Source organism: Drosophila obscura, unplaced genomic scaffold (genome assembly GCF_018151105.1).
Source record: "Drosophila obscura isolate BZ-5 IFL unplaced genomic scaffold, ASM1815110v1 contig_96, whole genome shotgun sequence".
Classification (NCBI taxonomy): Eukaryota; Metazoa; Arthropoda; class Insecta; order Diptera; family Drosophilidae; genus Drosophila; species Drosophila obscura.
This window is the reverse complement of record NW_024542890.1, coordinates 403369-413875: the sequence shown is the minus strand read 5'-3', so window position 1 is coordinate 413875 and position 10507 is coordinate 403369. Positions and strand designations below refer to the sequence as shown.

General features: G+C 39.2%; 3 long non-coding RNA genes across 3 annotated transcripts; 2 read left to right on the top strand and 1 right to left on the bottom strand.

Annotated features, from left to right (window-relative positions):
- Positions 1–1440: 1440 nt before the first annotated feature.
- Positions 1441–1606, top strand: LOC121405450. The gene is made up of 2 exons (XR_005968567.1): positions 1441–1479; positions 1552–1606. It is a non-coding gene; the product is annotated as an uncharacterized LOC121405450 (long non-coding RNA).
- A 2937-nt stretch (positions 1607–4543) lies between these two features.
- On the bottom strand, positions 4544–5275 carry LOC111065123. Its single transcript, XR_005968568.1, has 5 exons — positions 5240–5275; positions 5147–5179; positions 4921–5087; positions 4693–4845; positions 4544–4632 (listed from the first exon to the last, which is right to left on the bottom strand). It is a non-coding gene; the product is annotated as an uncharacterized LOC111065123 (long non-coding RNA).
- Positions 5276–9474: 4199 nt separating this feature from the next.
- Positions 9475–10309, top strand: LOC111078247. The gene is made up of 5 exons (XR_005968571.1): positions 9475–9515; positions 9576–9608; positions 9668–9834; positions 9910–10062; positions 10123–10309. It is a non-coding gene; the product is annotated as an uncharacterized LOC111078247 (long non-coding RNA).
- Positions 10310–10507: the final 198 nt, after the last annotated feature.

Sequence of the window (10507 nt, the reverse complement as noted above, 5' to 3'; positions counted from 1 at the left end):
CTCCCAATTATCGAAGCCAGGTAGGGATCGGTCAGGAAGTCGTAACGGAGAGGCCGTTCCAGAAATTATACATCGATTTTCTGGGAAAGTATCCCGGTCAAAAAGGGGACAAGCCTGGATATTTGTCGTCGTAGACCACTTCTCTAAATTCACCTTCCTGAAAGCGATGAGAGAGGCGACCGCGGCGAACGTAGTTCAATTCCTAGTACAGGAAGTGTTCTACAAGTTTGGGGTGCCCGAGGTGATCCACTCCGACAACGGAAAACAGTTCCTGTCGAAGATCTTCCAGGACATGATCAGCACCTTTGGCGTCCGACATCTGCGCACAGCAGTCTACTCACCACAGAGCAATGCCGCCGAGAGGGTGAACCGGACAATATTAACTGCAATCAGGACGTATTTAGAGAAGGATCATCGAGACTGGGATATATACCTACCGGAGATTGAAGTGTCGATCCGTGACTCAGTACACGAAGCAACAGGCGTGACGCCGTTTTTTGCAGTTTTTGGACAGCAAATGTTCCTTAATGGGAACTGCTATAAGTTGGCGAGGAAGCTGCAGTCGCTGACGGAGCATGAGGTGCACGCATTGGACCCCGCGGATAAATGCCACATCATCCGGGAACGTATTAAGGCCAACCTTCACCACGCGTATGAGCGCAGCAGCCAGCGCTACAACAAACGGGCCCGAATATTCTTCGCCAAACCTGGGCAAGAAGTATACAGGCGCAACTTCACCCTCAGTGACTTTGGGAAGAGCTACAACGCTAAGTTCGCCCGGAAGTTCCTGAAGTGCCGAGTCGTACGCCCGGTTGGAAATAATGCCTACGAACTTGAAGACCTGGCGGGGAAGCCGGTGGGGATTTTTCACGCCAAAGACCTAAAATTGTAGGAGCAAAATTAACACCAAGATGTACTCACGTATTAATTGGTAGAAGAGTGGGTGTAAGCCTACGTTGGGGCGCTGTAGGCAAGGCCGACGCAAACTTATAAGTCCTTCAATGTTGGTGAATAATTCTTCGCGTCCATGGTCCCCCGAATTTTCACTAGGTGTTGCATTTCAGGGTAATCGATTGAAATAATCTGCATGTTAGAGAGGAAGGTTTCCAGACAGGGTGGCAAGGCCGAGGTTGAAGGGATAGTGGTGAGCGGATGGTGGCGCCCCCTAGTCGGGCGATCTTAAAACTATGAGATCCGCGCGCTCTTGAATTCCCTTGTGGAGAGAGGAGAGCCGGTGTCCCGGAGCCAATTCACCCACACACGCTTAAGGGGAGAGAGAGCGGTTACAGGAAGAGTAGGCCATGCCCTTGAACCTGGTTCAAGGGCAATAGAAGAGATCGATGGGGCTTGGCGACCAACGATATAAAGCTTAGGCTTAGGCTTAGGACAGATCAAAAAAATCGTTGGCGGAAGACGGTACAAAAAAAAAATCGGTTACGGATCGGGTCTCAGAGAAATAAAAATAAAAATAATTAGAAAGTGAGTGAAATGAGGATGGGTTGTGGTCATCACTCAAAGTGAATTTTTTTTGTTTTACGTTTCCTCGAATAGCAAGGAGGAAGTAGAGCTGCCTAGCGGGACCGATGCGGATATATTAGAAAAGCTGGAAAAAAAAGGAACAAAAACTGTGCCCAGTTCCGCCGTCCTGTCCACAGCGGCATGGTCCTTCGCCCGGCCTAGAAGTGGACCCCGGAATATCGTCCCCGTCCTCCAGCAAAGATGTTATTAAACCCGATTTAAATACCTACATGTAATTTAGAACCCACTAGGCCGTCGCATATCTGTGTATACACTTATTTATTTATTTACCGTTAATTATATTTATTTATTTGTTCTTATATATGTAATTGTCACTATTTATAATTATTTATTTATTTAATCATAGTTAATTTGATACGCCCATGCCCATAATTTAGGTCACAGAATGGAAGAGGTTAGGATGGGGATTAGGAGGTCGACCTAAACCAGCTAGGAGTTATAGAATACCAAAAGAATGTGTGAAAAAAGTTATTTAAAGTGAAATTATAACGTTTAATATGAATTGCTAGTGTGTTTAGTATGGGGGGAAAGGGGACCACAGCGGCGAAATGGAGATCGGCCGCTACACTTGAGGAAAAGAGGAGATTTGTAGTTGTTCCGCGTCGGAGAGATGATTGTCCGTGAGGTTTAGTGTAAAGTCCGTTGGTTTGTTTTGAATCGTCGTTTTGTTGTCATATTTGTTCGAGATGCCCGAACAGCTGGTTTGTTGTGCGACCTGGGGGCCTGGGAAAAACCTATTCCTGAGATGACTGGCTAGCCGGCCTTGCCCCACCACTAAAACAGGTTCGTAACATACTCAGATCGAAAAAAACACCTCGCGAACAGAATCAGGGTTGATATTCGTATGAAACCGATAAGAAATTTTTTACGGCAAAAACTGTTTTCTAGGCTCTGTACGGAAGCAGCCATACAGTATATAGATGTGCCAGTTCATACAACGAAAGGGGCGCAGTTGAGGTTTCTGTCTCAGCACCCCCAGGTCTTCGGCTAGGGTGCTGGGACCATTCGGCTGTGGTGCTGAGACGTTCGGGTCGTGGCCCTGAGATTCATGACGAGATGCGAAAGGAAGCCGAGAATTGCAAAAATATGTGTGTACACAGACACGACAAAATATTTATGAATTCTTATTTTCCGAAACCGTTTTGAGTTTGTTTTGAGTATCGTTTCCAGGTTACGTAAATGTGTGTGTGTGTCATGTCCCTCTAGTACCAGGCAACTAGTTCGGTACCGGTGCCGAACTAGCTACCATTCTCATGTCCCTAGTTCCGCTTCGTTTCCCCGACAATGTATTTCAGCGGAGAATTTAACACATGTATGTCCTAGGGCGTAACCACCCCTGGTTCCCGATCGATTACCCTTCGACTACCACTAGCTAGTTGCTTATGAGCTAGTTCCGACCTAGTTACCAGTAGATCGTCAGCAACTAGTTCCCGATCGATTACCCTTCGACACTAACCATACAGTATATAGATGTGCCAGTTCATACAACAAAGGGGCAGCTGATTGAGCGTACGTTCCCAACTTTGGCTTTGGGAATGGCCGCGTTGGGCTCATAACGTCACACGAGCCGACTGGCAGCAGCATGCATGTGTTGTGTACGTGTACACTCCAAAATATATGATTGTATGCATAGAATAATTTTTAGCTGCCGAAACCGATTGTTCGAGATTTCAGTTACGTAAACGTGTGTGTCATGTATCCACATACTGGCTTGTGTGTGGGCCTACATTTTTGCCGCTTGAATTGGTTTTTCATTTTGTTTTGACGGCTGATGTGATGTAGCGACCCATTCAGGGCCGATCAACCTTAACCGGGCCTGGGACCATCACTGGGGCCCTCCTTTATTTTGTATTTTTCTCAGTGGCTATTATATTTTTTATTCATTATTTGGAGTTCGGTTTTTCAACAAAATTTTTCTGTTATCCCTAGGGGGCCCTATGTAATCCGGCTGACCTATTCCCGTCGTCAGACTTTATATTTTCTTGGTGTATTCTGTCGCTCGACTCGACGCGGGTCCGAAGCCGAAAGCAGGGCAAAGGCTAACCTAAAAAAATGGAAGAAATACCCCGCGCGCCCGTCGCAACAAAAGCTTTTCAAAACAAAACGAAAAAATATTTTATGAACCGCTTCGTCAATGCCTCAACCCGCGTCGAGTCGAGCTACAGAACACACCAAGAAAATATGAAGTCTTACGACTGGAATAGGTCCAGGGCCGGATTAGCATAGGGCCCCCTAGGGATAACAGAAAAATTTTGTTGAAAAAACCGAACTCCAAATAATGAATAAAAAATATAATAGCCACTGAGAAAAATACAAAATAAAGGAGGGCCCCAGATTGATGGTTGCCCCAGGGCCCGGTTGAGGGTTGATGCGGCCCTGAATAGGTCGCTACATCACATCAGCCGTCAAAACAAAATGAAAAACCAATTCAAGCGGCAAAAAATTGTAGAGCCCACACACAAGCACAGTATGTGTGAATACATGGCACACACACGTTTACGTAAACTGAAATCTCGAACAAAGTCGGTTTCGGCAGCTAAAAATTATTCTATGCATACAATCATATATTTTGGAGTGTACACGTACACAACACATGCATGCTTGCTGCCAGTCGGCTCGTGTGACGTCATGAGCCCAACGCGGCCATTCCCAAAGCCAAAGATCTGGGAACGTACGCTGCAAACTCAGCTGCGCCCCTTTCGTTGTATGAACTGGCACATCTATATACTGTATGGTTAGTGCCTTCGACTACCAGTAGCTGGTTTCTTATGAGCTAGTTCCGACCTAGTTACCAGTAGATCGTCAGCAACTAGTTCCCGATCGATTACCCTTCGATTACCAGTAGCTGGTTGACCAGCAGCTTTCTGGCTTTATAATAAATAAATTAAATATAAAATTGTGTTATATGAATGATTAATTCAAAATTCTTTCAAAATTCAAACTTAAAATATATATTAAAATCTAGCCTAGCCTAAACAGATTCTAACTCATTTTTTGGTTTGGTACACCTTTGCTTAAACACTCGTTTTTTCACCCTCTGCATCGCTTTGCGCATCAGCATTTCTGGTGCTTCGTCTCCAGGCGGAATACATTCTGTAATAATTATATGTTTAATTTAATTAAAATATAATAAACACTAGTAGTGTATTTTACCTAGCAAAGCTCCATAAAACTCCGAGTGGCTCCTGAGGGCTTTCTTCCCTTGTACTCCATCCACATTATACGCCAGTACGATTTCGTCACTAAAATAAATTTTAAGTTGACGAGCACTCCGGCTGGCTGTAAAATGGATTTTATTGTTGAAATCTGTAGATAGAAGGATTCAAGAAGAAGGTTTAGAAAATAAATAGGTCATTTTATTTAGAGTTTTAATTTACTTACATAAATGTCTCTATTCATTTTTACATTCTCCTCCATTTTCATCAACTGCTCGTCCGTTTCAATCGGGAACTGGTCCTGAACAGAATTCATTTCGCCCTTCTCCTTTGTAAGCTGTTTTAGCAAAACTGTTTGGTCAGCTAAAATTTTTGCTAATGCGTTCAATTGATCTGAATGGAATTTTGGTATTAATTTTGCTGATACAAATATTAATCTTTATTAGTCTTACCACGAACAACGGCATTCTCCTGCTGTAGATTTTCTGAAAGTACATATTTATTTCGATTTATAAATTATAATAATATCACATTTATTGTCTTACCACGAAAAAGAGCATTCTCCCGCTGTAGATTTTCTGAAAGTATATAAATATTCGCCTCTCCATGAAAAACCGCTGTTGATTTTCTGAAAGTTTATAATTAATTCGAGTTATTTATTCCAATTTTATTTGGAAACAAAGTTTGTATTTACCTGTCGACTTCTTGACCTCTTCCAAAATTTGCTTGCAGGTTTTACACTGCTCATTTTCTGAAAAAATAGTATTAATTTTTTTAATATAAAATACAAAGATACTTACCCTTGCTTGACATGGAGAAACGGCTAATTTTTCTGGGTGATGCCATTTTTCGTTATTAATTTTTTTGCTAAAATAAACAGATTTATACATATATATATTTTGTTTTTTTTTTTGTTTGCGGATTATGGTAATTAGGTGAATCTTCTAAAGATACCCTTGAAAGCCGACGATAAAGGGCATGCCCGATTCGTGTTGAAAAAACACGCCTACGGACTAAACACCCCCAATATAAATCTGTTTTTATTTTAGGTACTGACAAGATATTTAAATTTAAATACAATGATGAAGCAATGGAATGACTAAAATATTTCCCTCATACGGTAAACCTACACCTATATTTTGCAAATCTACAAATTCAAACCTTTCCTCTAATGCTATGGTTTCCCTATTTACTAAAGCTATTCCTAGTCCGATTGAGTTTATAGGTTCCTCATAAAAGATTCTGATATTTGAAAGTCTTTTCCCTATAACAGCTCCTCCCTCATTTGCCGTAAACCCTGTCACAATAATTGGGATATTATCAAAATTATCAGGTTCCTTTTCTGATAACACAAAATTATAAAAAAAACACTTACTACCCACTATCCTAGGATTTTTCTGTACTTTTATTTCCATTCTGTCTTCACTAATTTTTCTAAATATTTGTTCAAGAATTTTACTAGGCTTTCGGACACATTTTTTTAAAGTTTGTAAATAATTTTCAAACACATACGAAGAGCCGGAAATCGGATCTCCGATTTGATCTACAGTCTCCTTTACGTGCAATAAACTGTGTAAATTATAAGACACGCTATTTTCACCGAATACAATTGAAAAATTGTGAACAAAATGATCTAAAATGCGTTGACAAGTTTCCTTATTGTACTCACGGAGCTTAGAACTGCATAACATTCTATATGAGCAATGAAGTAACATAAACTCATAATAAAAGTCGTCACTGACTTCGTTTTTGAAGGCAATGATTCCCGTGTACAGCAAACATTGTCTAAACTCCGTGGCCTTCCAGTTACACAATTCATCTAAAGATCTAGGCCTACGCGCAAACTCTCTAGCTTTTCTGAAATGCGTTCTCTGGACTCTTTCGAACTTTTTACTTCTCACTTATTATTGACAAACCTTAACAACATCTTACGCATCACTCCTAACTCTACCAAATGCATGCAATCTAAGGGAATCTGTGTTACCATGGAAATGTTAATTTCTTCTAATATTGACAAGGATATCTTCTAAGCGCAAAATCTTCATTGGTAATTAAAACTCCTGAAGTAGTACTATAGGTCAAAATTCTGTCTACCTTTCTGGCTATCTGTGTACATTTGGCGCACCCGTGACTAGATGTGTGTCCCGGGGTGCCGCTAATAAATGCTCTTGCTGGAGCATCGCAAACTATGGCCCTAATAACAATATTTATAGGTCTGCCACAAATGGATAGACCGCCATTCTTTAATTCGTTAAATTCTAAACAAAATTTTGCTAAAAACTGCTCACAGCTATGGGGCTTACTTTTTCCTAAAAATATTCCAACTGGAAACACTGGAACATTTGGAAAATTGTTGACTCTAACTAATACGGGCCATAGCTGTGTCCTTGAACTTCTGAATAATGGAAGTCCATCAATATTTATATCAATATTTAGCTCTTCCATTATTTGAACATTCTGAAAATGGCGTTGAAGCTGCCAAGCTACGAGCCCCGACCACTATTAATTCGTACGGCAAGCTTTTTTAGCCATATGCAATGTTTAACAGACGATATTTTCAATACTAATGTAGATAACACATGCGAACTTAGTTTTCTCTGAAAGATCATTTTATTCTCTTAACCTTAGAAACAAAAAGTTTTGTTGTACTTCAACAACAACAATAATAACAAACATTTCTTTGAATGCTTTGCTTAACTGATAAGAAAAATATCAGCTAGTGTCCCTAAAAAAAATTTATTCCCAGAGAGTTTGCGCGTAGGCCTAGATCTTTAGATGAATTGTGTAACTGTAAGGCCACGGAGTTTAGACAATTTTTGCTGTACACGGGAATCATTGCCTTCAAAAACGAAGTCAGTGACGACTTTTATTATGAGTTTATGTTACTTCATTGCTCATATAGAATGTTATGCAGTTCTAAGCTCCGTGAGTACAATAAGGAAACTTGTCAACGCATTTTAGATCATTTTGTTCACAATTTTTCAATTGTATTCGGTGAAAATAGCGTGTCTTATAATTTACACAGTTTATTGCACGTAAAGGAGACTGTAGATCAAATCGGAGATCCGATTTCCGGCTCTTCGTATGCGTTTGAAAATTATTTACAAACTTTAAAAAAATGTGTTCGAAAGCCTAGTAAAATTCTTGAACAAATATTTAGAAAAATTAGTGAAAACAGAATGGAAATAAAAGTACAGAAAAATCCTAGGATAGTGGGTAGTAAGTGCTTTTTTAATAATTTTGTGTTATCAGAAAAGGAACCTGATAATTTTGATAATATCCCAATTATTGTGACAGGGTTTACGGCAAATGAGGGAGGAGCTGTTATAGGGAAAAGACTTTCAAATATCAGAATCTTTTATGAGGAACCTATAAACTCAATCGGACTAGGAATAGCTAGGAAAGGTTTGAATTTGTAGATTTGCAAAATAAAGGTGTAGGGAAATATTTGAGTCATTCCATTGCTTCATCATTGTATTTAAATTTAAATATGTTGTCAGTAGCTAAAATAAAAACAGATTTATATTGGGGGTGTTTAGTCCGTAGGCGTGTTTTTATACCCGTACTCAAAAAAGAGTTAAGGGGTATATTAGATTTGTGGTAAAAGTGGATGTGTGTAACGCAGAGAAGGAAACGTTTCCGACCCCATAAAGTATATATATTCTTGATCAGCATCAATAGCCGAGTCGATATAGCCATGTCTGTCTGTCCGTCCGTCCGTCCGTCCGTCTGTCCGTCTTGTTGAGCGCCTGGATCTCAGAGACTATAAGAGTTAGGGTAACCAAATTTGGTTTCCAGACTCATGTGATATCACACTGCTACAAGTGTATTTCAAAATTTCGCCCCGCCCCCTTCCGCCCCCACAAAGGACGAAAATCTGTGGCAGGCACAATTTTAAAGATACGATAAAACTAAAAATGCAGTATCGTAGAGAATTACCATATCTACCAGATTGCCGAATCTGAATCAGATCGGATAAAAATTATAGCCAAAATGAAGAAATTAATTTTCTGTTGCTTCCTCTGCATCCCCCTGCCAACGACCCGGTACCTATCTCTTTCTCTCTCGCACACTCTGCCGCGTTCAGTGCGCGAGCAACCCCTAGCGGAGGAGATGTAGAATCTAAATGGAACATGTACAATCTACATGTTAGATGTATAATATAAATAGTATATGTAGATGTAGATAACCGATGTAGCAAAAAAATGTAAAATGTAAAATTTTTTTTTTTTTTAATTCTAAATAATTATTTGCTTAAAAATGTATATGCTGACTGAGTACGGGTATAAGTAGAGTCGCGTCCCCAGAAGCGACTCACACGTTCCTTCTCGTTTCAACACGAATCGGGCATGCCCTTTATCGTCGGCTTTAAAGGGTATCTTTAGAAGATTCACTTAATTACCATTGTCCGCAAACCAAAAAAAAAAAAATTTATATATACATATGTATAAATCTGTTTATTTTAGCAAAAAAATTAATAACGAAAAATGGCATCACCCAGAAAAATTAGCCGTTTCTCCATGTCAAGCAAGGGTAAGTATCTTTGTATTTTATATTAAAAAAAATTAATACTATTTGTTCAGAAAATGAGCAGTGTAAAACCTGCAAGCAAATTTTGGAGGTCAAGAAGTCGACAGGTAAATACAAACTTTGTTTCCAAACAAAATTGGAATAAATAACTCGAATTAATTACAAACATTCAGAAATTCAACAGCGGTTTTTCATGGAAAGGCGAGTAAGGATTAATGTAACATTTTTTGTATTATCGAAATATTTATATACTTTCAGAAAATCTACAGCGGGAGAATGCTCTTTTTCGTGGTAAGACAATAAATGTGATATTATTATAATTTATAAATCGAAATAAATATGTACTTTCAGAAAATCTACAGCAGGAGAATGCCGTTGTTCGTGGTAAGACTAATAAAGATTAATATTTGTATCAGCAAAATTAATACCAAAATTCCTTTCAGATCAATTGAACGCATTAGCAAAAATTTTAGCTGACCAAACAGTTTTGCTAAAACAGCTTACAAAGGAGAAGGGCGAAATGAATTCTGTTCAGGACCAGTTCCCGATTGAAACGGACGAGCAGTTGATGAAAATGGAGGAGAATGTAAAAATGAATAGAGACATTTATGTAGGTAAATTAAAACTCTAAATAATATGACCTATTTATTTTCTAAACCTTCTTCTTGAATCCTTCTATTTACAGATTTCAACAATAAAATCCATTTTACAGCCAGCCGGAGTGCGCGTCAACCTAAAATTTATTTTAGTGACGAAATCGTACTGGCGTATAATGTGGATGGAGTACAAGGGAAGAAAGCCCTCAGGAGCCACTCGGAGTTTTATGGAGCTTTGCTAGGTAAAATACACTACTAGTGTTTATTATATTTTAATTAAATTAAACAGATAATTATTACAGAATGTATTCCGCCTGGAGACGAAGCACCAGAAATGCTGATGCGCAAAGCGATGCAGAGGGTGAAAAAACGAGTGTTTAAGCAAAGGTGTAACAAACCCAAAAATGACTTAGAAACTGTTTAGGCTAGGCTAGATTTTAATATATATTTTAAGTTTGAATTTTGAAAGAATTTTGAATTAATCATTCATATAACACAATTTTATATTTAATTTATTTATTATAAAGCCAGAAAGCTGCTGGTCAACCAGCTACTGGTAATCGAAGGGTAATCGATCGGAAACTCGTTGCTGACGATCTACTGGTAACTAGGCCGTATCCAGCGCCTAAGAAACCAGCTACTGGTAGTCGAAGGGTAATCGATCGGGAACTAGTTGCTGACGATCTA